Below are 25932 nucleotides of genomic sequence, written 5' to 3'. Positions count from 1 at the left end.
GAAGCACTGTGATAAACGTAATGCAGTCCCAACAAAAATTAAGTTTACAATTTTAGTGGGGAAAACCAACATGACCTAACTCCTTATAAAATAAGTTTGAATGGAGAAAGTGCATAAGAAGCTATATGCAAAGTGTTACGGGGGTCTGGAGGGTCAAAATCATTTCAGTTGGAGGTAAAGTCCAGACTGGAGAATATTCCATGAATCTGAATAAAGATGCATATGATTTATAGGAGAAGAGAAAATAATATTGCTAGCAGCTATTGATTACTATATGCTGTGCCCTGTGCTAAGTCTTTTACATGCATCATTTTTTTAATATTTACAGAATATCTATGGTGTAGACGTTGTTATTAGATCTGTTTTACCAAGGAGGTTTTGAGACATGAAGTAATGTCTAAGCCCTCCCAGCTAAGAAGTAATGGAGCCCAGATTTAAACCCATTCCATTCGGAAAGGATATTGCAAGAAGAGGGAATGTGATAAACACAGATAAAGAGTCAGAAAAGAAGTCTACCAACGTGTGCTTGAGTAGATATAATAGGAAAAAAGCCTGGAAAGAGATATTAGGGCCAGATTATAGGATACTTGGAATACTATGCTAAGAAATTGGAATTTATTCTATAAATCATGGGGAGCATTGGAAGGAGTTTAATAGAAAAGCTGAATGATAAAACTTTTATACCTAAAGAAAATTACTCCAAATGAAGGAGAGAAGATGATCAAGTGCTTCAGCTTCTTCAGAGGAATGTGGATACATTACCAAGTTTAAATGTATGTGTTGTATTTCTTTTTTCTGGCTCTTTTCTATCAAGATTTTGCTGGATCTGATCCAGTGCTTCTAACATCTATAAATGATTTTGTTAGGAGACTTGATTTCCCACAACTTTGATATTGTGACACTCTCTTCTTTGACTTTATTATCTATGCTACTTTCTCTTTGCCCTCTTCTAAAATTCCACATGGCATCTATTCATTTATTTTGGAACCAGTATAAAGCTGTCTTGAAAAATGCCAAAGAAGTAATACATTGCATAACACTGAGTGAAACCTCTTACAAATTCTCTTTCCCTATCTCTGTGGAAGGCTCATTCCAAATAACCTAGCAATTGTCCCTGGTTTCTGACCTCACCTTTGTCAAACTCCCCCCAGTATCCCACAACTCTGGTTCTCTTTCTTCTTCCCCCTCCTTCCAACCTTTTTAATCTAGTGTTTTCTGAGCCAGTAGCTCACCAGGACTTCTAAAGTACAGAAAGGTAATCTTTCTTTTTGTTTTTATTTCTCCATGTATTATCTAGAACCTAGGAGAAAAACACTGAAATAAGAAAGTGAGGAAGGTTCAAAAGCTTACAAACTTTCTGTCTCCTCTCTCTTTGTCTCTGTCTCTGTCCCTCTCCCTCTTATTTATCTGTAGTCATTTTACAATAAGTATTGCAGTATTTATAACCCATCACTCCCTTTCCGCTGGGTGGGCCCTGGCAATTGGAGCGATTTGCAGAAGGCACCGTTGCTATTGAACTTCACAGGACCAAGAGTTGAATTTTTGTCTTGGTCTTGCCATAGATGCAATCACTTTGGACACCCACGTTCTTGAATTGCTTGACTTAGAAATTAAATGTTACTCTTAGTTCAAAGGGAACTAAAAACACCCCAAGTAAGACTTCCCACCTACCACTGATACCTTGAAAAGAAGTACATGCTTCCTTTTTCCAAGCATAGGAATGACTCGTACTACATCTCAGTTGGTTGTCAGATTGTCAATAACCATGATAAGACTTTGTCTTCCCAGCTCAGAGGACATAAAAAATTGTGATGGGGTAGCAGCCCCTCCTATTTCTGTGATGAGCAGGCCTATGGTAGATTTTTATTAATTTTCTATGCCTTGCATTAAGTCAGTCACTGATGCTTCTGTCATGTAGTAAATCCATAAAATTACCATTTGCTGAAATTTTTCACTGCTTCAGTTTATGCAGAGATATAAGACTGTTTTCTGAGCCTGGAGTATTTCTGATTACAAGAGAGAGAAGATGGCTAATGTTTGATTTCAAGTCCATTTGGTCACATTTCTAACCTGTTTTTTTTTTTTTCAATTTTTTCACTAAATGTATTGACCCAATTTTATAAGTCAAGAAAATAAGGCAGCAATGATAAGTGACTTCTAATGTAGAGATACAGAGTCTGATGATCCAAATGGCCCCCTTAGGCTACAGAAGTAAGTAGAGACACATCTTGGAAGACAATGCAAACACTCTTCATGGCTGGAATTGCATATGCTATTAGTTGTTGCCTCATGACCCTGAATCTTAATATTAATTTGCCTCATGGATTAGAAAAAAGTTGTACAGACTGATTTTCCTTATGTTTGTTGCTTTAGAGCTAAATCAACCTTAACAATTTTGTTGATTCAGACAACTGTCCTTTGTATTAACCTCACTCTAATCTACATTGCAGCCCATTTTATATCAGACCAAAATAAGCAAAGCTCTATACTTTGGGGTTTTTTTTTTTCTTTGTAATTCCCAGAGTCCATTCTTAATATTTTTGTTTTATTGTGACCACACAATCTAGGTTTACTGGTAGGGTTGCCAATAAAATTCAAGATGCCCAGCTGAATTTATATTTCAGATAAACCATGAATAAATTTTAGCATAAGTATGTCCTTAAAATTGCATGGGAGACACTTAGACTAAAAAATTAGTCACGTTTTATCTGAAATTCAAATTTAACTCAGTGTTCTGTATCTTTATTTGCTAAATATGGTAACCCTATTTACTGGGAGAGTTATAATTTCCTGTAATTTTGTTCTTTTCAATAAATCCATTTCAACAGATAGATACAGTTAGTTGTTATATAAGTTTTTGTACAAATACATTAATAAATTAGGGAAAATCTTATTTCAGACTATATATTCTAAATTGTGATTCTGATACTATGGCCAGGATAAAGCTCCTTTTCAAACACATTGCAGTCATCTGTCTACCTGTCTGTGTCCTCCATTATTCTGTGACATCAAAAAGGGAGGGAGCATACTTCACTCATTTTTGTATTACACAGTTTTGGCACATAGGAGGAGCTCAATAAATATTTCTCGAATAGACTGCATAATTACAAATGGTAGGCTGGCCCAGCAACAGAAGTGTGTGTGTGTGTGTGTGTGTGTGTGAGAGAGAGAGAGAGAGAGACAGAGAGACAGAGAGAGAGATTTTAAAATGCCTAACGTAATGAATGATAACTTGGGCCAGCACTCTGCTAGGAGCACAGTGCTAAAGCTTAGTTCTTACCTTCTTTTTACAGAGGACTCTTTCACTAGAGGGTGGGTCAAAGCCAATCAAAGGCTATATCTAAGAATACATCAATCAATATGTGTGTCACCTAGATACTGCATCCTCTTTTTTAGAGGCTCTCTAACAAAAAAAGGATGAATTAGTAAAAAGTCTTCATATAGTTCATGTTGGTTTCCTCATACTTCTGTTACCAAATCTTCATTTCTAAAAGTCAATTTGTAATATAGTTGGCCAGGTAACTGCAATAATAGCTCCTGTCCCCTACACGTTTTTAGAATCTTTTCACTCCCCCTTTGAGAAGCTGAATCCAGGTCCCCTCTCCTTGAATCTGTGCAAACCTCGATTAATAGAGTCTGTCTGAGGTGACAGTTTGCGATTTTCCATGAAAAAACTATGCACTTCTACCTTGCTCTCCTGGGAATCTTGCTCTGAGAACCCAGATTTACTTTACTGGGATAAATTTTCCAGTGGTTTCCCCAAGAAAGTTTACATAGGAGGAAATTTTTTTGACCTTTTGCACACTTGAAATTGTCATTTTTATACTCTTGCTTGATGAACTGGCTGGCTAGCACATTTTAGATTGAACTTCATTTCACTAGGAGTTGTTTGTTTGTTTGTTTTTGCGATATGCAGGTCTCTCACTGTTGTGGCCTCTCCCGTTGCGGAGCACAGGCTCCGAACGCGCAGGCTCAGCGGCCATGGCTCACGGGCCCAGCCGCTCTGCGGCATGTGGGATCTTCCCGGACCGGGGCACGAACCCGTGTCCCCTGCATTGGCAGGCGTACTCTCAACCACTCCGCCACCAGGGAAGCCCACACTAGGAGTTTTTTATACATTGTTCCACTATATTTTATTTTCTGATATTGCTCTTGGGAAGGCAGATATCAATCTGATTCCCTAGTTTGTGTAAGTGACCAGGTTTTTCATCTCTGGAAATGATTAGGATACTTTTTAAAATTTCTAATACTCTAAGACTTAATGATGATGTGACTTTTCTTCTCATTTATTAGGCTGGATGTTCAGTAAGAGGGTTATGTTTTTCAGTTCCAAGAACTGTTCTTACATGATTGCTTTGAAATTGTCCTCTCTCCCATCACCATCATTTTCTACTCTTACTTGAGCCTCTATTTATTGGATATTGGATCACCTGGGTAGATCTTTTAATTAATTTTCTTTTCTGTTTTCCACTTTCTGTTTTATTGCTCTGAGTGCCTGATTGAATGTTCTATTACATCTTCTACTGAATTACTAATTTCAGTGGTCACACTTTTAAGCTTCAGCTGTTTCCTATTGTTGTTTCTTGTGTATACCATGATACTTTTTTTCTCCTTGATGCAGCATTTCCTCTTTTCTCTTTTGAAGAACATTAATTATATATATTTTTGAGGTTTTCTTTGGGTCCCTGCATCATCTGTTTCCCTTGAGTGCCTAGTTTTTCTGCTTATTTGTTTTGGTGTTTGTAATAAACTTTCCTCAAATAGCTGATCAACCTTGACTATCCAATCAGTTCTAAGATTGGGCACTTAAACCTAATTGATTAGTGCTGTGGGCTTGTAGGGCCATCAAGTAGCCCACAGCTTTTGAACTGGTTAGTTTTCTCTGGGGTAGTTGGTTTCATCAGTAGGGGATCCCATGGTCTTCCGTCTGAAGGGCTGTGAGGCTACTGCTTTCCTGGAGCTGGAGTCTTTCAATAAATACTTTCACTTTATTCCTTTGTCTTCAGTATTGAATTTAAATGACAACCTGTGCCTGGGCTAAGGAGGCCAGAGCTTCTCTGGTTCAATTACCCTAGAGCAGTTGTTGTTAAGCATATATCAGAGTGACCTGGAAGGCTTGTTAAACCACTGATAATTGGGCCTCGCCTCCAGAGCTTCTGATTCAGTAGGACTGGGGTGAGGTTGGGAACTACACATTCCCAACAGGTTCCCAGATCTGGGGCCTGAGGACCACAGTTTGAGAAGCACCATTCTGGAATGTAACCCTCTGGTTTCACATGGAGATGAGTGAGAAGTCTGTAACTGCATGGCTTTTAGACAGTCCCATTGCTTCACCATCTCAAACTTGACTCCTGATCTCAGTGATACCTGCGGCCTCTAATTCCTGAGACTTTCTGGAATTTTTTAGGGGTAAGTAAGCAAAATTCTGCGTTGCCTCCCCTTGCTTTCCCCACCCTCCCTGCAGGAATGTTGGATGGACTTGCAAGCTCTCCATTATGTACTTTCTGTCTTTATATTCTTAGGGTAAGGATTACTAACAGCCTCATTTTCTTTGATGGTGGAGTCTGTCTCTTTTCTTTCTTTTCTTGTTATTTAGGGTGTTATTTTGAGGGGAATAAACAGAAAACACTTCTTACATCATTTTGATGGAGTGTTATTTCAAGGAGAATAGTGAGAAGAAGGCTTCTTGTTCCCATCATTTTGAAACAGATGAGCCCACAAAGTCCTTGATCTTGTGATTCTTGCTAGTTTTACTGTTAGGGGGTGTTTTTGTGAGAACTGTATTTTACTGGGGTAGCATCATTTGGAAACTGGAAGCCCATGGTATCTAGTATCTTCCGGTTGATCAAAATAATGTAGACAATTGATCAGAACAAAATATTTACAGTTGCCTGAGTAATAGTTTGCACTTAAGAGCACTTACATTTTGCACTGAAAATAATAGCTGAAATGATTTTGCCCCTCTGTTCCCTTATATCAGTTTTTGTTTTGTTTTGCCAGAGTGTTGATTTGGTTAATTCTCATTAATCCCAAATTTCAAAATGTGAAATGCGCTCATCAATATCTAGAGCTACTCTATTTAATGCAGTCGCCACTAACAATATATGACTATTTAAATTTAAATGAATTTAAGGTTCAGTTCTTCAGGCCCATTAGACACCTTTGTTAGTCACACATGGCTAGTGGCTACTGTAATGAAGAGCTCAGCTATGGAACATTTCCATCATTGCAGAAAGTTCTGCTGGACAGTACAAATAGAAAACCTCCTTTATTTACAGAAGAAAAAAAAAGAGGAAAAGAAAGAATGGCTTTGATTTTGAATGAAAACACTCTTCTGTCTTATACCTTTTACTCAGGAACTTTTGTTTGAAAATATCAGTGTCTTCAATATATGTGCACAACGTCAAAAGACCACATTTTTGGCTTGATAGTGGTAGTGTGGGAGATGGAAGTGATTTACTCCAAAATGCTGGGTGGATTTGTGTGAAATCACTCCCATGCTGCTAAGGTGGAGATATACTCATGGGGCTGGAGGCTCACCTCCCACCCCCCCCCCCCCCCCCCCCTTTCCCCCCTGGGTTGTGTCAGAAGGAGATGTGTTGAAAGGCTGAGCCACTGCAGGTGTGCTGCGTCAACTGGGATTTTGGCTCAGACTTTCTCAGATCAACACAGTGTGTGGCTTATGTGCAAAGCGCCTGCTTTCAGCGGGGAAGTGTGTGCATCAAGGCTAGATGGCTGGTTCCGAGGCAGAGCAACACACTCATGGATTCTTGCCTGTACGTTTGTTGACCTTTGGATCCCAATTTCGTTGTTGATTGATCAAATAAACATTAGAGGCTATTTATTGGGTCCCAAGGAGGAGCTATTATCCCAGCCAAAGGATGATAAATATGTTTGTATTCCTGTGCCTAATTTCTAAAATGTCAAAAAAAAAGTTTACTAAAACTTGCCAGTGAAAATGAAACACTTCTAATAATCATTTGCTCAATAAAAAATATGTACATGGACACAGAACGGCTTTATTTCAATATCACAAAAAATATTCTTTGGAAATCAGTAGGGGGAAAACACAGAAATGAGACTACAAAGATAATAGTTACAGAGAAGTGTTGATTTAGGTATTGGATACATAATTATATTAATTTTATTTTATTAATTACATTAATTAATGACATTTAGATGTCAGGTACTTAAATTTTCTCTTTTCAGTTGCTTGGAAAGGTGATCTCAGAACGTTCTCTTTAAAATTGCTGCAGCTTTTTAATTTTAACCTATAGAAAACAGCCTGGCTGCCCAAATTATGTTCCATTCTGTTGTATTTGTTGCAAAACTGGTGATCTCTCCCTGGATTTGTGAAAACCTGGTCTTAACCCTAGGGCAAGGTTAGGTGTTACTGTTATGAGTCTTTGATGGGTAGAAACAACTTTCCTGCTGAGTGTCTCTAAGGAGATGTATCCTCCTCCCAGCCTCCATTTGCTGGTAGACACTCTTCAGTGAATGGGATGATCAGAACACTTAGATTTAGAGAAAAACAAACAAACTAGTAAGACTCATTCAAAATCAATTGGCATGTTATAATTGTAGGTACAAATAAGCTACAAATCAGTGAGGTCAATATCGTGGCAGAATTACCTCTGTATCTTAGTCAGGATTTATGTCTTTTGTTTCTCAGGGCTATAGTAGTAGGCAAATAACAATGTAACAAGTATAATAGCAGTAATGATCATTATTGAATACTTGATAGGGGCAATGTACATAAAACTTGCAATAATTTTATGGGATAAAGATTATTATTCGCATTTTACAGAAAATAAAATTAAAACTTATTTGTAGCACCTTGCCCAGTGTCCCAGCTAGTAGGTGATAGTGTCCAAAACCCAAATTTGTCTGACTCTACAACCCATTTTCTTAATCACCGTGTCAGGCATTCAGTGTAACGAGTGGGATAGAATTTAGGGTGTCAGGGTTACAGAACCTGAAATACTGTGTATGTGAGGAGTTAAGTTTAAACAAGAACATTTAAAAAATTCTCAAGAAAAACAATTTTCTAGGAAATACAGTGAATCTCTGATGTATCCCAATCACCTGAATAATGTTTAGCACATAGTGTTCAAAGAGTACTTCCTGCATTAATAAATTAAATGATTTAGGGTCGCTGTGTAACTGTTATAACTGGGGTGTACTGGGAGGTCTGTAAGCTGACAGATGCATATTTTTACTTGCATGAAACACATAGCCTGGTCTACGTAATTACTGTATAACTCAGAATCTCTTCATATATATATATATGTGTATATCTTCCCCCATCATATTAGCCATGAATTGGTGACTTTAGCGGCTTCCTGGAAGACAGTGTGTACTGAATTAAAAGATACTCCTGTCTCTAACTGGTAGGAACTAAGTTTAGGGACTGATATTGTTCAGTGAAAGCAAGTTTACTGGTATGAACATGCAGTAGATGCTTCAGATGTTCTCATTGCTTCAGGATGTCACTTTGCCTCAGTCTCCTAATATTCTGGAAGAAGTGAAGTACTCTCTAACATAAGGTGAATTTCTTTCCAAGAGAGACAATAAACATCCTAAAATTAACCTCCCTTCAGTTCAGTTATACCTTCGGAATCTTTTGGGATCAAACTTATGTACCTTTGCGATTAGTTAAGTCTTAAACCATTGGAATATTTAAAATATTAGTTTGGGTAGTGTATTAATTTCCTATTGCTGCTTTAACAGATGACCACAAATGTAGTTGCTTAAAACAACATCAATTTATTATGTTATAGTGCTGGCGATCGGAAGTCCAGAATGGGTCTCACTGGGCTAAAGTTAAGGTGTGGCGGGGCTGTGTTGTCATCTGGAGGTTCCAGGGAAAAATCCATTTTCTTGCTTTTTCCAGCTTCTAGGGGTTGCCCTGATTCCTTGTCCCGTGGCCCCCCTTCCATCTTTAAAGCCAGAAATGGCCAGTGGAGTCTTTCTCAGAATGCATCACTGTGACACTGACTCTTCTGTTTTCCTCTTCCACTATTTAAGGACCTTTGTGATTATATTGGGCCTGCCTGGATAATCCAGAATAAATTCCCTAATTTAAGGTCAGCTGATTAACAAAGTTCATTTTATTTGCTACCTTAATTGCCCTTTACCATATAACATAACATATTTACATGTCCTGGGAATTAGGGCACGGGCACTTTGAGGGGATCCAATATTCTGCCTACCACAGGTAGAAGCAAGAATATGGAGGTATTATGTAACAGACTTGCATTTACTTTCCAATTCTATATCACCTGTTTGATCTTGGGTAAGTTACTTAAGTGTCTTCAGTTGCTTGGATGGCAAAACTGAGTTAATAATCACTACTACCCAGGTTTGTCATGAAGATGTTATTAGCATCAGAGAATTCAGGAGCCTTTAACCTGTGAAAGAGAATTCTCTTGTTTAGTTTGTCATCCTATTAGATATGAAAAAACTTCTCAAAAGCATATTGTAGTTTATAGCATTTTTAGATATCCTTTATTCTTTTTAAGGGAAGGAGGTAAAATTCATTCGTTTAATACCTTCTTTATAGCTCATTACCTAGTTCTGTCTAAAAAATGAGCATTGATTAAGAACTTCTTATCTGTCTTCTTATTCATCAGCTCACCATGAGGATACCATACTATGGCACAGTTCTTAAAGAGACAAGATTAATGAACTTTCAACAATTAGAGAAAAATTGATGGATAAATTGTGCTGACCAGGAATACAATTAAAGTTCAAGAAAGAAATAGAGCTATAAAGGATGATCTAATTGCTGGGAACCTTAAGGCAACATAGCATTGAAATGGACTTTCAGATAAAAGGAATAGAATTAGCAAAATGAAAGGAGTGAATGAGAGACAGAACATGGTATGTGAGGGAAGGCAAGCAGGGGAAGGAAGAGAGCTTTCTGACAAAAGAGAGGCCATGTCTTTTAGAGTAATAGTCCAGTTTAACATGGAATATGGAACTGTATCCTAAAGGAACTTGAAAGCATCTTCCTTCTTTACAGGAAAAAGAAAACAGTGAAGGTTCTTAATTAGGAGGTGATGAAGATGAGTTTGGAAAGAGATGAGCTTGTAGAAATTGGGGGCAAGTATGGAGTTGAGTCATAATTCCCTCCCATTCAAATATAAACAAAAATTGATATTGACCAATGCATGACTCATCGGAGCTAAATCTCTCCCTCTCCCTCAAGGATTTCTGCTTACATTAGAACTTCTAGGGAAAGAAAATGTGACCCACTGACAGAATAAGAGGTGTCTTGAGAGATATTAACTTTGACAGAGTCATTATGAGGGAGTGTGGGGAGGACAGAAGGGAGACATTTATTAAACAAAACAAAGCAAAACTCTACACTTGAGATGAATGTTCTTTGAAATCTTATGGGGTCCATTTTTGTGAGTTTTAATTCTGTGATCATTTCTGGAAAGAGTATGTTTTCAGAATTCTGCTTTTACTAACTGGTGACCTTTACAAAAATAATAAACTTTGAAGAACCCTAAATTCCTTCATCTTTAATATTAGGCCCATACTCCTTACCTACGAGAGGTTTTGTGAGGATTAATGTAGCTAACCCACCTCCATCAGTGGGCATATTTTCTAAACAATTTCTGGACAGCAAGAAGGGAACACATTGGAAGATATGGGGTAACTCACATGATTGAAAGGAGAATGAATGAGGGTCAATCCAGAGATCTAGGGAGAAAGAACCAAAGGGTGTGTCTTCAAGTTGCTGTCATTAGGTTATCTCATTTCTACATGATTTATGTCCTTGTATTACTCTATTCAGGATCCAAATTCCCAGGAGAAACAAAGTATCTGATGAGCCTGTGACACAGTAAAAATTGCACAGTGTAAAACTAAACAGACAGGGAAGACTTTATTCAAGGCTATTGCAAGAGGGGAGAGAGGAGAGAACTCTGAACTCAACTCTGCTGAAACAAAGGGGAGTAGGGTCTTTAAGAGGGGTGGGGCGAGGAGTAGATTGTAGGCTACCTGTGCTTACTAATTGGCTTTACACAAAAGGAAAGTAAACTTTCTCGTATCTTCATGACAGGAGGTAATTTTACAACTTGGGGCAAAGCTCCCACCAAAGTTAGGGTCCCATCCTTCCACAGAGACTGGAAGATGAAGATTCTATCTTTCTTGATGATTACATTTCAAAGGGATGGTTCCCAGATCCTTAAGAAAGACAGTCTTGTGTTGTAAAACTGGCAAGAGGCTTTAAGAAAGACTTCCATCTCAAAGCTGTACAAGCTTTATAAGGAAAATGCGCTAAGGGAAGGAAATGCTAAGGCCATCTTGGTCACCAGGGCAGGCCATGAGCCTGCCTTGGCTGTGATGGTGGGAAGAAACTGATGTGGCAAAAGGCATCTTGACTTATATTCCCACCAAGGCAACACTGAGTGGGGAAAAGAATCATTCTCAAAAGAAAAGTGAGATAAAGCCACCGAAAAAAAATGGGGAAAGAATGGTGGGTAAGGCATCATGGAAAACAAAAATGTTCCTGGCACAGTGTAAGAAGTTAGAAAAGAAGTGTAACACTTGAGTGATTTAAATTTATTTAGAATAAACAAACAGAGCTGCTCAAAGTAATTAGCAAACAATTCACAGGCAATGTTGAAGCCAGGACAAATCCCATAAAATCGTGACACCCCATGAGCAATCCTCAGTACAGCGTTATTGGCGGAGGAAATAAAATCCTACCATTGCAAATAATTAAAATTTCTACTGTGGCCCCTTAAAGTTGCCAGATGGGGGATTATAATGCACAGCAACAGATCTTAAAAATGCTTTTTATTTATCTATCTCCCTCAGGGTGCCATGTTCTCCCAAAGTGTCCCCAAGCTGCTTTTGTTAATCAGTCAAATCAGTCAACTTCCCCCGCCCCCCACCCACCCCGCACCTGCCCTCCTTTCCAGCCTATTTGTTCTCTTTAAAATACTCTGTGCTGTTTCACATGCAGGTATTATGCAGGTATCTAAGGCCGTCCTGCTTTTCCAGTTCTGTTTTCTACCCTGTATTCAAATGAACTAGCAATGCTGCTTCTTCCTTAGAAGTCGGAGCAGGGACATTGAGGCTCTTTGAATCCCAGAGTAAATCTGTCATTAGAGCTCAGAGATTTCAGCCTCTGATGCTGGAACGAGAACACACAAAAGCTCGTAACAACTACTGGGAGAGTGAACTAGTATCTCCCAACCACTGGGTGCCCACTGGGTACTCATCCCTTTCATGATTCCATCCTGCAAATCTGTGGGCCCATCATACAGATAGTATATATGTTTTCTGAGGAACATCAAGATGAGGAGATGTATCTGGTTCATCACATTTCTTCAGCACCTATTTAACACAGGGTGTGTCTCTGAATTAGTATTTATTTTATTTTTACTAGTTTGACTTTAAAGTTTTTTTTTTATTTTTTGGCCACACCGCGCGGCATGTGGGATCTTAGTTCCACAACCAGGAATGGAACCTGCGTCCCCTGCTTTGGAAGTGCAGAGTCTTAACCACTGGACCGCCAGGGAATTCCCACGAGTTTGACTTTTTAAATTGGATTATTGAGAAACAGAATTTCAAAGTCTGAAGGAATCAGTGTTTCTTCAGCAGGTGCAAACAGAGAAACTGTTCTATGAATGTGTTGGGCAGCCGTGAAGCAGGGCTACGGCATTGCAGAAAGCTTTCCACATTAGTGGTTGAGAATGATAGCAATTACTTGAGTACTTTTAGTAGTACCCTCACTATCTAGTTTCCCAGCCTGAGTGGAATGTTCAAGAATCTGGCAGGATAGGGGAAGAGAGAAGAATGAAAGGGAAGGGAAGGGAAGGAGAAGGAAGGGGGTTTGAACATGGCTGCCACCATTCTAAGCTTTCCTCATGTCTCAGACACCAGACCAGGTCGTTCGGTAAAACCAGATGTATGGTAGCATGTGCTAATGTGGCCCCTTTACCTTTGTGTATGTACCTATAAAAATACTATTATAAGAACAATATCATCTTGTTTCAAAAGAGTATGGAGTGGTTTAGCTAATGAAGTTTATATGGCAATCTAATTATAGTGTTTCTTTTCAGTAAAACTCTATTAATGTGTATTACAAGAGACCAGATACTAAAACCCTTTTAACAGTTTCAAAGAAAACTCCTATGATGGGAAACAGAAAAACACTTAAAGTGAACATAAAAGCTTTGTAAAAGAAAAAAAAAATTTGTCTTAAACAACATAAACTTTATTTTCTCATAGTTCTGGTATTTGAGAAGTCCATTTCAAGGTGCTGACTAATCCAGTTCCTAGTAAGAAAACTCCTCTTGGCTTACAGATGGCTGCCTTCTTGCTGTGTCCTTACTTGGTGGACAGAGAGAGAGCCTTCGCATCTCTGTTCTTTTTTGTGTGTGATTTGACATTTTCACAGAGCATACTTCATCTAAAGTTATTAAAGAAAAAATTTTGAACAACCCCTTAAGATATGTGTGTGCTAAATATAGAAGATTGTCCTCAGAGTACATGCATATAATATAAAATTCTGATAACTAAGAATTGGGGAGTAAGATGTTCTTTCTGGAACACTCCAAATACCCCTCAGAGCGTAAGAACTGAAAGATCAATGTGGAACACATTACCATGGCAGACATGCAAGAGAACCATGGCTGGGAGCCACTGTTTCACTTTTCCAGTAGTTGTTAGAAGCTTTTGTGTGTTCTCATCCCTGCACCAAAAGCCTGAAATCTATGAGCTCTAATGATACATTTACACTGGGATTCAAGGGACAGCCAAAATGCATCAATGTTCTCACGTTGCTAATCACGGTTGCTCATTTAATACAGTGAGAGCCAAGATCAAGATGATAACTGTTTAAGGCCCTTAGCTGGAAGCCCTTAGGACCAGTTAATACAGTTGCAATTTTGTTCACATTCAGGCTCAGGAAATTATGTCTCATCCATTTGGAAACATACCTTGGAAACATTAAATAAAGGGCAGGAAACCACATACCAGCTGAAGAAAAGAACCAATTCCTAGGCAAGGTCTATGCGAAGGTGATGTCTGACTCAGGTCTACAAATTCACTCACCGTAGTAGGGATTGGATAACTTGCAAACTAACGTTAGAAACTCCGAAGGCTTACAAAGGGACTCAGTTTCCAGCCCGGGCTCTGAGTTGGTATGATTCTACTTTTGCATAAATTAATCACAGAACTATAATAATTTCCTACTAGGGTTCCAAATTTAGAACCCGGTTCCGCCTTCCAGTCTGTACTACAGATCTTTCTAATGCAAGTCAAGTATTTGAAGGAGCTGACAGCACTAACCTCAACCCAAAATGTTTGATCTGCTTCTTGTCTCTCATCTTGAAAGCATTGCGCTCCGATTTTTCTCTCTCTTGCCTGTTTAGGGGTAGACCTCCTAAAAGATGTGTAGTTTGGGTGGCTTTGGCAAAATGCTTTTATGTTTTCCCTCTTACAATAATAGCCTGAAATTGTTAGATCTGGATTTAGTTTAAAGGGCACAAACTACAAAAAAAAAAAAAAAAAAAAAAGCCAGAAGGAATGATTTTGATTCTCTCAAATTTCATCATACATATCAACAGACATCTAAGGAAGAAGAGCCTACTTTCTTGATCATTTTTCTAAATAAATGTTTTTAAATGCAAAAATCTGTCTTACACAAGGAACTTGCAGATTGCTAGCTATTTCTAAAGGCATTGAGCTGAAATTTTAAACAACAGTTCTTTATAATGCCTCATATTTCTTTATGACAGGATCAGGGTTCATCAATTCATCCTCTCAAATACCTCTCAAATTGTTCTCCACATCCCTGCCATTACATTTCTAGTTTAGGGTTTTATTCTTTCTTGCTGGGGCTATGGCAACAGCTTCCTTATGAATCATCTTACCTCTGGTTAGCTTCTGATGGTAGCATCTTCTATACTACCTAGAAGAGGGCATTTTTTAATGCAAGAATCTAATCATGTCATACCCTGCTGGAAACCTTCCAGTAAATCCCCATCATCTTCAGTGTGCCTTCCAAATACTTAACATGGCACATGTCAAATAGTTTTCTATGTGCTTTCCTTGCCAATTTTCCAGCCTCATCTCTACCACTGCCTACAAGCATGGCTACTATCATGTAGCCATCCTCTCCTGTCATGCCATGTCCTCTTGTGCCTGAAACACCTCTGACTGAAATGCCACTTTGTAAAGTTTCTGCTGTTACATATCTCTCAAGGTCTATCTCAGTATGTCACCCGATCACACTCAGTGAAAAAATTATGGTGAAGATTCGTGGGTATTTAGGTCAGTGAAAATTAGTATTAACATTAGCCCATTTCCTATATTGAGATGTACTTTAATTCTCCTTTTACACTAAGCTTCCTGTAAAAAGCCTAATCTTTGTGTCATTCTGGACAGATAAATGGGGTGAAGTATCACAGAACCATGACAGAAATTGCAGCCACTGAGACAAAGGCCAAACCATAAAAAGAGTAAACGAAAGTAAAACTGCAGTCCCCTAAGAATTCTCGGGGAGATGGTGTAACCTTGGCATTTTTTACAGTACGTGGCATGGGAATGGATGTCTTGCTATTTGAAGAGTAAAGGAAAAGAGTGACCCTTAAACATAGAGGGTTTGGGATATACAGTTGCTGACATTTGGCTGACAGACCAATCTGTCTAACACCTCATCTGTCCCCTCTCCTTTAGCTATCATTGTCTTTATTTGATATTTGTTGGGAGGACACTAGTGGAAATTTTAATTTTTCTACTGCGAGTTAGTAGTTGTTGTTGAAAAGAGGACTTGTCCTCCGTGCTGAGGCCATTGTCTCTGGTGATGTCTAAACTCTCCATGTTGACCCCACGGCGTCTTTCCACTTCAGTCCGAACAGAGACCATGGATTCTCTCCCTGTCCTAGAGTCTACTCCGTCATGTTCCCCATTCCCCCAGCTTGGGGGACTACCCACTCTGAAATTTTCTTCTTAGTTAGCCAGAAGCAGACCAACCTAAAAATTTCCCATACGATTTTCTTCAAAGCGAAAGAGCTGGCTTAAGATAATGTTTATTTTTGTTGTTGTTTAATTTTTAATACTATTAACCAGTGTTGGCAAAGGGATAGGGAAAGAGACACCCCTAAACACCACTGTTGGGAGGGTAAATTGGTACAGACTTTTTGGAAGAAAATTACAATATGCCAAAGCTCTTTTCATTCTGTTGAATTTATCTTCATTAGTAATCAGGAATGTCCAGAACAGGTATCTCATCAAGTTGTTCATTGCACATTGATTTTAATAGAGAAAACTGCAAAAAACCTAAATGTTAAAATAGGGGATTAGTGCAATTAATGTTGACACATCTATACAATGGAAAATTTGCAACTATTTTTTTTCTTTTTGGCTGCATTGGGTCTTCGTTGCTGTGCACAGGCTTTCTCTAGTTGCAGTAAGCGGGCGCTACTCTTCATTGCAGTGAGAGGGCTTCTCATTGTGGTAGCTTCTCTGTTGCGGAGCACAGTATCTAGGCGCGTGGGCTTCAGTAGTTGCAGCGTGCGGGCTCTAGGGCACATGGGCTTCAGTAGTTGTGGTGCACGGGCTTAGTTGCTCTGTGGCATGTGGGATCTTCCTGGACCAGGGATCGAACCCATGTCTCCTGCATTGGCAGGTGGATTCTTAACCACTGCGCCACCAGGGAAGTCCACAACTATTTTTAAATGAAGTTAAATGACAGAAAAAAAGTCAGACATGGTTAAAGCCCTAATATATATGTTAAGGTTTTGAACTACAACAACAAATGAAGCAATAACCCTATTCTTTCTATCTGAAATGATTATAACTACAGTCACAATAAGTTAGCTTCATAAGAAAAAGAAACCTAAGTTTTAATAACATGTTCTAAAAATCCTATTTTTTAAGCAGATTACTGTTTAAACCTTTAACTCTGACATTCGTTGTTGAAGAATGTTTTCCCAATGACCGTGGAAGTATCAATAATATTTTGAAAATTATGCTGAAAAAAAATTGAAATTGATACATGTCCAAAAAGAATATGAAATTATTTACTGCTTCTTGATGAAGTTCCTATTCTATTTATTTATTTACATATGTGTATGTAATTTTTAAATTTTTTGAAAAATTAAAAATGAATTATTTTTTCAAAAATGAATCTGTATTAGTTATCTAAAAATATCCTTAAAATTATTTACCTGAGCAGTCTAGAAGAAGTAAAATTCACAGCAGCACTGTGGAGCTGGAGCCAGATAGAAGTAGACCTCGGAAGAGGAAGAAGGGCTGGGTTTGATTTCCCTGTTAATGTTTCACTACATTCATATTCACAAGACATGATACCATCAGGCCAGATTTATACATCAAAACGTGAAGTGGAAAGTAAGCAAGTAACTAATTAATCTGTTCTATAAAGACAGAGAAGAGTGGAAGTGGTTTACCCCAAGTCCCTTCGGTGCTGGTAACAGTATTCATGAGCAGAGTGCTAATCAATGATTCAGCCTTGGCTCAGTTTTATGTTCCTTGTATACAGGTTTGTATACAACGAACTGAGTCACCAAATTGAGGATCTGCAATCTTCTGCCTATAAATGGCTTGTGGAAATTTTGTTCTGTCACAGTGTATTAAAGACGGATACCAAATATCTTGTCCAAATGTTGCATCGGTGTGAGCAGACAAATGATGCTTAAGATAAGGGGTTTTATGAAGTTTTATTAAGGTTGAGTTTAAGCATTAATATGTGAAATATGTGAACATGATACATTGCAAACTAAACATTTGACCATCCTGTGCAAAGTTACTGTCTGCTTTCAAGTAAAAATGTCTAAGAGGCTATTAAAAATAATAATGCCCTAAAAGAATAGACTTCAGACATCCCATTGGATGAACCTGAGAGATAATATGGAATAGATTGTAGTGGTAAATAGTATGAAGGAAACATCGCTGAAGCTACTATTGGAATTATTTTTTTTTAGCAACTATTAGAAGCTTTTGTGCCCTAGAAGTCACTTCATTAAAAAATCTTGAAGTTTTAAATGTTAATGATAGCTTTTGTCAAAGAGATTTAAAATTGAAACATTCTTTTAAGATGGCTAATCGCTGACAGTAGCTTGGGTTGTTTAGTGTTTATGAGTGAATCTTGGATTTGAGATTTGGTATATCAGATGAAATTCCCTGGATAATGGCAAGTATTCCATTCCACTTCAAATTGCATAAGCTTGATCCCAGAAAACTAGCAAATGAAACTATATATAGAAAATACATACACACACACATCTAAGCTCCACGTGTGATATTTTGACAGAGTACAATTATAGCATGTTTCAGTGTCAAGTCTGCACTTAACCTCAGTTTATTTATAGAAGCAAATATGGTAAAAGATCCAAGCATATAATGTCTTGGCAAAACTTAGAAGGGAATATCTGGGTCAAAACCTCACAAACACATTTCATCTGATTTCACACCCATGAAACACTGGTTCAGAAACCACACACAATTACCAGAGATCAACTATGCCTTTGAGATAACTTTTCAGCAGTTGCTAATAAAGGAACCTGTGACCTCCTGGCTTGCCACAGGTTTACTGGAAAAACTTTTAGAGCACAAAGAGAAAGGCTGGAAATACTTTTTGTATCGTCCACTTCTGTTTCTTTAGACCCCTGAGCACATTTCACTGTCTTATTGTGTGTGTGTGTGTGTGTGTGTGTGTATCATTCTTAGAGATTTACAGAAAAGTTTTCTTAGTTCTGGAGCCTTGTGTTTATTACCTTGGGTGACGGAGAGAGAGGGAGAGGGGGAGAAAGGGAGAGAAAGAGGGAGAGAAAGATAGAAAAAGAAAGAAAGAGAGAGAAAGGAAATGAAAGATAGGGAGGCCCATTCAAAAAAAATAATTCTTCTTTTGGGAGTGACTTGTCTGGAACTTTTACCATCAACTTGGGGTCAGTGATAAAGTGGTCAAATAAACACTATAAAGTCAAAGATACCTTGCTATTCAAGAAGTTTTTTTGTTTTTTTGTTTTTTTTTTTTACTTTTCACTATTATCTAATCTTGAAATGAGCACCAAGTCCTGCAAAAGATAAAATAATATTAATAATTGTAATACTGCATTTGGATAAGCATTCATGAGTACTAAGGTCTCTAGTAAATAATTACCCAAGAATCTTACGCTGAAAAGAAGGCCAGGCCCATGTAAATGGTGCCATCTTAAACCTGACAAAAAGTGACTCAAACATCCATTTAATATAAACTGTTTGTGTACTTCTCAACATCCCAATGATTGGCGGCATCTTTTCCTCAGCTTTACAAGATAATAGCTATCGATATATGCCAAAACCTATCCAAGTTTTACTTTTGTCTTTCTGTGTGCCTGTGCAACATTCTGATTCCTTTTCTTTTCTATCACAAATCAGGCAAACTTACATTTAGACCACAGAAAGGACTGTTTCTTTTCCTTTCCCACACTTGGAAAAAGGGAAGCATTTGTTGTTTATACCCACTCCCTCCTCCTTAATTTTGTTCTGTAGGATTTTATTTTTTTGGGGGGGGTGAGGGTATGTGTGTGTTAAGTCAGGGGAATCTGTTAAAGTGAGGCATCTGGTTACTCTAAGATCAAAACCAAATCTTCTTTTGGTCTCACGTGAAGAACTGTGCAGTTTGGGACTCACTGTTCTTAATTCAATTACAGTCCCCTTTTTATTTATTTTTTTCTTAAATCTAAGGCAGAGTACAACACAAGACAGACAGAGGAAAAAAATAACAAAGGGAAGATCATGCTCTACAGGCTTTCAAGACATTTTTCCCTAGGCTTCAAATCAAGACCCACTCTAGCTGCATGCAGACAGCTGAAGTCAATTTCACCCTGTTACTGGGAATGGGATTCTTTGTTACCAGGGACCGCATCCCAAACTTCTAAATCTGATGCTTACAGGCTTGTTCCACCTACTTTAAATTTTCGAATGCCCTTGCAGCTCCCCAAACTAATTGTTCCTAGGCATCAGACCGGCAGAATCTAAAGGCTTGTTTACTTCAATTGTTTGATTTCTTTTTCCCCCTAAGTGCCTAATCCTTTATTTGCTCTCAACCACCTGACTCCATTTAAGTTGATAATAGGTACCTCCCCCTCCCTCCCTCCCTCCCTCCATAGCCTACCTTTGAAAACCTTCCTAACACCTTCCACAGAAGCACATGCTTAACTTGTACTTGTTGAATAGTTTTCATTTTATTTTTAAAGACAAAGCTGCAAAATCCTAATCATACAGGCTAAACTCTTGGTATGTTTCCTGTCCTTTCTTTTGGAGCTGGGAACAGAACCCATTTAAAGGTATTTGTATACAGACACAAGAGATTTTATTCAAAAAGATCGATTAGATACTATTCTCTGGGCCTTGGGTCTCCAGACTTTCTTCATTGCCTATCCCATAAGTAAAAACATTTTGGCATCCTATAATGTATATTCATTTATTTTTATGTTATATACATGTACATCTATATAAAATACTGTAAAACATTTATTGAAATAGAAACTGGTAACTGATTTAAATTTATATATACATACCTATATGTGTGTGTGTGTGTGTATGTATATATATATATATATATATATATATATATATATATACACACACACACCCAAATTCTAGCCTTTTTTTGGTTTATTTGTTTGTTGGTACATATCCCTCAGGTAAGAACATGCCACTTTGGAAACCAGTACTTTAGTCCAGCAGTTTTTAAACTCCAGCTCTTAGAAGACTGTTCAAACACAGATTCCTAAGCCTATCACAGAGCTTCTGAGTCAGGAGCTCTGAAGTAACACCCCTAAATTTCTATAAACCTTCCCATTTCTGGCCACACTGTGAACAATGCAGTTCTGATGTATAGAGCAATTTCTTGATTGGACCATACCAGGTCCAGGTTCATTTTTAATGTAATCCTTTATAGAATCTCAAAATGTAGGGCTTGAATCTATCTATTTATATGCTCGGCGTGAGTGTTTTCTTCCCTCCTGCTTTGAGAGTTATTCTCACGTACCTAAATAACTATGTATTAAAACTTCCCTCAGACCAACTGAAGAAAAGGCCATCTGAATTCAGTGAAAGGCGCTTCTTGAAGTGCAGCTTTACTGCTCCTGACACCATAAAATGACTAGGGGCAACTGCCATGGAAGGGTTGTCTGGAAATGACCTACAGATTTATGAATTAGATCAAAATGTGATGAATAGCATAGTATTTAAATTCAATTTGATGCCTTCGAGGTAACTTGAAAAGATTCTGACCTTTGTAAGTTGAACATTCTCTGAAATATTGTTTACATTTCCTGGAAACTTGCTCACACAATCAGTTCGCTTAGTAAACTTTTAGGTCAAGGACAGTATGAAGGAAAATGAAAGACTCATCAGCATGCCGAGATTCCACATATGTCCTGGGCTAGTGAAACTTTACACTACTTTCGATAAAGTGAACATGTGCAAATTTTGTATGTCTTACAATTTGGTAGAAGATCATTTCTGTACTAAAAATAATCTAGTTGATTATCCATCCATTCATTTATTGAACAAAGTATTATATACCCATAACGTTGCAGATACTGTGCTATACAATTATGATAGAGCTATAACTAAGTGACTATACAAATACATGTAAAATTTTAACTATTAAATGAGCTGACCCGGGGGCGGAAGGGGGTGGGGTGAACTGGGAGACTGGGATTGACATATATACACTACCATGTGTAAAGCAGATAGCTAGTGGGAACCTACTCTATAGCATAGGGAGCTCAGCTCAGTGTTCTGTGATGACCTAGGTGGGTGGGAGGGAGGCCCAAGAGGGAGGGGATATATGTATGCATACGGCTGATTCACGTCCGTATACAGCAGAAACTAACACAGCAATTGTAAAGCAACTATAACCCAATTAAAAAAAGTAATAAATGAGCTGAAAGGCGAAGTACATGATGCTATGAAAGTGCCATAGGGGGAAATGACTTCATTGTCCCAAGGGAAAATGTGCAGTTTCTTTCTAACCTAGTGGTTTACTTTTCAGTATTTGCTTTATGCGTATTTTAAAGGTTATTACTACAGGACCAAAGAACAGGCCATCAGATTCAACAGACTTTCAATGCTTATCCAAGACCACTGGATACATGGGTTCCTAACTGGTTTCAGGAAGGGCAGGAATAAATAATATGGCAATGGGATAGGCTAAGGAGTCTATCAATGGGATAGGCTGGAAATTTGGGACCAGCAAGTGACTGATTGTATTTAGTTTAATTATTAAATAAAACAGTTCAAGAATGGCATTGAATAACTTCCTTGCCAGACGGATCCTGAGTCTCACGGCTGTTATTGCCAGATCTGCCGAACCTTTTTCTGAGTGACTGTACCTTGCCAGTTTCTCAAGTAAGCAAACTGTCCTCACCATTTCGAAAGGCCCACTGTTCTTAGCATCCTTTTCCTTAGTTCTCATACTGATGAAGTCCTCATCCTACACGCAAAAAGCCTCTTATGGAGCCTTCAGGTTTTAGCCTAATACGTGCACAGAAGGCATTATTACTCTTAATTTAATAGCAGAGTAACATTTTCATACTAATCAGAGACTTGCTGGCTTAATTACTACACATTATTCCATGGGAAGGGAAAAAAAACACTCAAATTTTAAAATAAGATGTTAACAGTAGCGTGAAAAGTTTCATTCTTAGCTGTTGGTCTGCTAGTAAAATAGGTTTGTTCTGGGTATTTTACCAATATTTTCATTTGTATTTTAAATCAGAGCTCAGTGTGGGACTTTTCCTCTTGAAATAGATATTTGTTGAAACGGATCCTCTTTTTCCATCTTCTTGCAAGAAGAAAAACATATTAATGTTGCTTTTCTGAAGGAAACTGCCTTTAAAAAAAATTATTTGCAGAGCGTGGTTTATCCTCTAAACCCTGTCTCTTTCTGATTCCTGAGCCGTGGTCACTTTGTTTTGATGACTCACCAGGTTTGGTAACATCCATCACGATGGGGATTAGCAAGTTTACTCAAAACAAAGGAGATGTAATAAAGCCTGATTAATAAATGAGCAGACTTTGGTTTCCCCTGCTGTTCCTCCTTTCTTCCAGTCTAGTTTGGGAAAGTGAAAGGTGACATCTTCTTTCTGGAAGCCTTACTAGAAAAAATGTCTTAACTTTGAGGTGTATCTGCTAGATTGTTCCAGACAGATACCGTTCTGGTACCATATCACTTAGCTGTGTTTTCTGACTTAATTCCTTCTAAAAAGAATGAAACTTTCTAGTTGGTGGTTATTCCCTAACTAATAATAGATTCTTAAGTTATTATAATCTATTAAAATTTTTGGTAGAAGTCTGAGTTACTACAGATTTTCATCAATGGAGCTATTCTTTACCCCCAAACCACATGGCAACTAGTACTGTGGCTCAGGGATCCAAAACTGTGTCAATCTGGGTGATGCCACTCTGCCGTACTTAAAAATGAGGCCTGTATGGTCATTATCACAGTAAGGTTGTAAAGAAAGAAGGAAAAGTGGCAATGCCTTATGTTTGTTTATCTCTTACCTTTGGACAATTGAGATACCATAATTGAGGACTGACCTACTGAAATACTGTAATTCCACACCTCACTATTTACTTCATTTTCTTTAAAACTTGGAAATTCAACTTAAAAAAAAAAAAACAACAGGGACTTAACTTTTTTCTTAGAACTGTGCTGAAATATAGAAAAGGAAAAAAACAAAAACCAATGTCATCGATGAAACAAACCATTAACCCACCCCAAAAAGAGAGTGTTAAAAACCATCAGTAATTTGAGGAGCAAATATCAAGTGATGCCAGGATATGAATAATAACCATGATTAAAATCCACCTAATGCTTTAGGTACTATGAAAAATAGGTCATTAGCCTGGCTTTGTAGATTTGTAGGGCCTGTGTTAGACTTCATGTTTCCTTTGGATGTGAGGATGATCTTGAGAGGGTGTCTGTCAGTCTTTTGATTGCCAGGATCAATCTGGCTGACCAGAATGACTAGGCGGACGCCCACTCCCCCTCTTACTGTTCTAGGCTTGTTCCTCCTGAGACTGACTTTATGACAGTCTTATCTGAGAAAGGAAAAATTATTTTTCAGTCAAGGGAAAAAGAATAAGTGTACTCTCCTAATAGGGCATAGGATTCTAAATTTTTTATTGAGACATGCTCCTGGAAAAATTTGGATTTAAAATTTAAATGGGGGCTTCCCTGGTGGCGCAGTGGTTGAGAGTCCGCCTGCCGATGCAGGGGTCACGGGTTCGTGGGAGACAGACAAACTAGGAGCTGCATGAGGGGGACCATTTGTAATCTAAGTATGTTTATGAAAATATACATCCTTCAACAATAAATAATAACTACGTGGCTGTTTACTCTAGAGCTAGATTGGACTTTGATTTCTTACCGAAGGAGGCCTCAGTTTATGTCTCTGTGACAGTAACACTAACCATCCAGATGATTGACTTGATTGTTCTAGTTTTCATCCAGTTTTGACATCTCCTGGATATAAATTATGTTAATATGTGCTACAGAAGAGCAATTATAGAACTATTTAGTGAAAGGTAATTTCCAGTCAGACCTTCTCCACGAATACAGATCCAGAGCCCCAAGACGAGGAGTCATTTAAATGTCTCTGTCCATTAAGGAAACAAATTCTTGGCAGTAGGCTCACCTGGAAGATTTTGTGAATATGATTTCATAAGCACATTTTGCCAAACGTATAAAAACAGACACAATCTAGATCTCCTGATTTTATCCATGTGTACAGAACACAGGCTCATCTGCTAATTTACAGCTGCTGATCATTTCACACTTGACGATGAGATTGGGCAACTCAACTTTTTAGTCTCAATTTAAAAGTCCACTTACTCATCTCTCTCAATGTCTGGTCAGTCGTTCTTTCTGAAGTATGTCCATAACACTGAAAATATGGGAGCTATTTTAACTTTAGATTTAATTGTAAAATTCATTATATCATAGATTAAATATTTCAGTTTTCCCTTTGATGATTATGATTTTAGTTCTATATAAACAATAAGCTTATATATTGAATGCAAAGTAGACTTCAGCTCTTCAAGAACTGTTGCAGGATTGCTACTTAGGTTTGTGGCCTCAAAAATCAATCTCAATATTCATGATGAGTTTGATTGATTTTAGTTTAAATAAAAGATTCCATTTGAAAATGATCAAAAAAGCCAACTTTCATGGAACTAAATTATTCCTTATGGAGAACTCAAGTATAATTATTGCAAATGAATATCTTTCAAAAATTACTTTCATAGAGTTTTAGTTCAGAGATTCACTTATGAATAGAGGTCACCATCTCTACATTTTCAAGCTAACTCCTAGAATCTGCTATGTGAAAACATCTTACCATGAAAATAATTATTTGTATAACTCACATTGCTAGCCCAATAATGGTTTGGGGAAACTCCCATTTAATATTTACCAAAACAGTCTGAGCTATAGCTCTTAACTCCTGATTTTAATAATATCAAATTTAGTTTATTATAATTTAATTTTAAGGTCCGCACATATTTTACTACAAAATGACAATGAAGTGGGTAGCATTTATTGAAGTATCTACTCATTGGAGTGTAAATATGAAATGGCTTCATTTCTCTGCTGTATCCTTCTGGATAGTGAGCACGTAGGAAGCGTTGGCCCAATTTAAACTTGTCTCAGTCGTTTGGGTTACAGGACAATCTCATCTGATATTGAATACTAAGTTATCTTTATTTAAAAACATTTCATTTGGGCTTCCCTGGCGGCGCAGTGGTTGAGAGTCCGCCTGCCGATGCAGGGGACACAGGTTCGTGCCCCGGTCCGGGAGGATCCCGCATGCCGTGGAGCGGCTGGGTCCGTGAGCCATGGCCGCTGAGCCTGCGCGTCCGGAGCCTGTGCTCCGCAACGCGAGAGGCCAC

The sequence above is a fragment of the Aethalodelphis obliquidens genome, unplaced genomic scaffold (genome assembly GCF_003676395.1).
Source record: "Aethalodelphis obliquidens isolate GAN/ISIS:26980383/991018 unplaced genomic scaffold, ASM367639v1 scaffold79, whole genome shotgun sequence".
NCBI classification, from domain to species: Eukaryota; Metazoa; Chordata; class Mammalia; order Artiodactyla; family Delphinidae; genus Aethalodelphis; species Aethalodelphis obliquidens.
Note: the sequence above shows the minus strand (reverse complement) of the source record.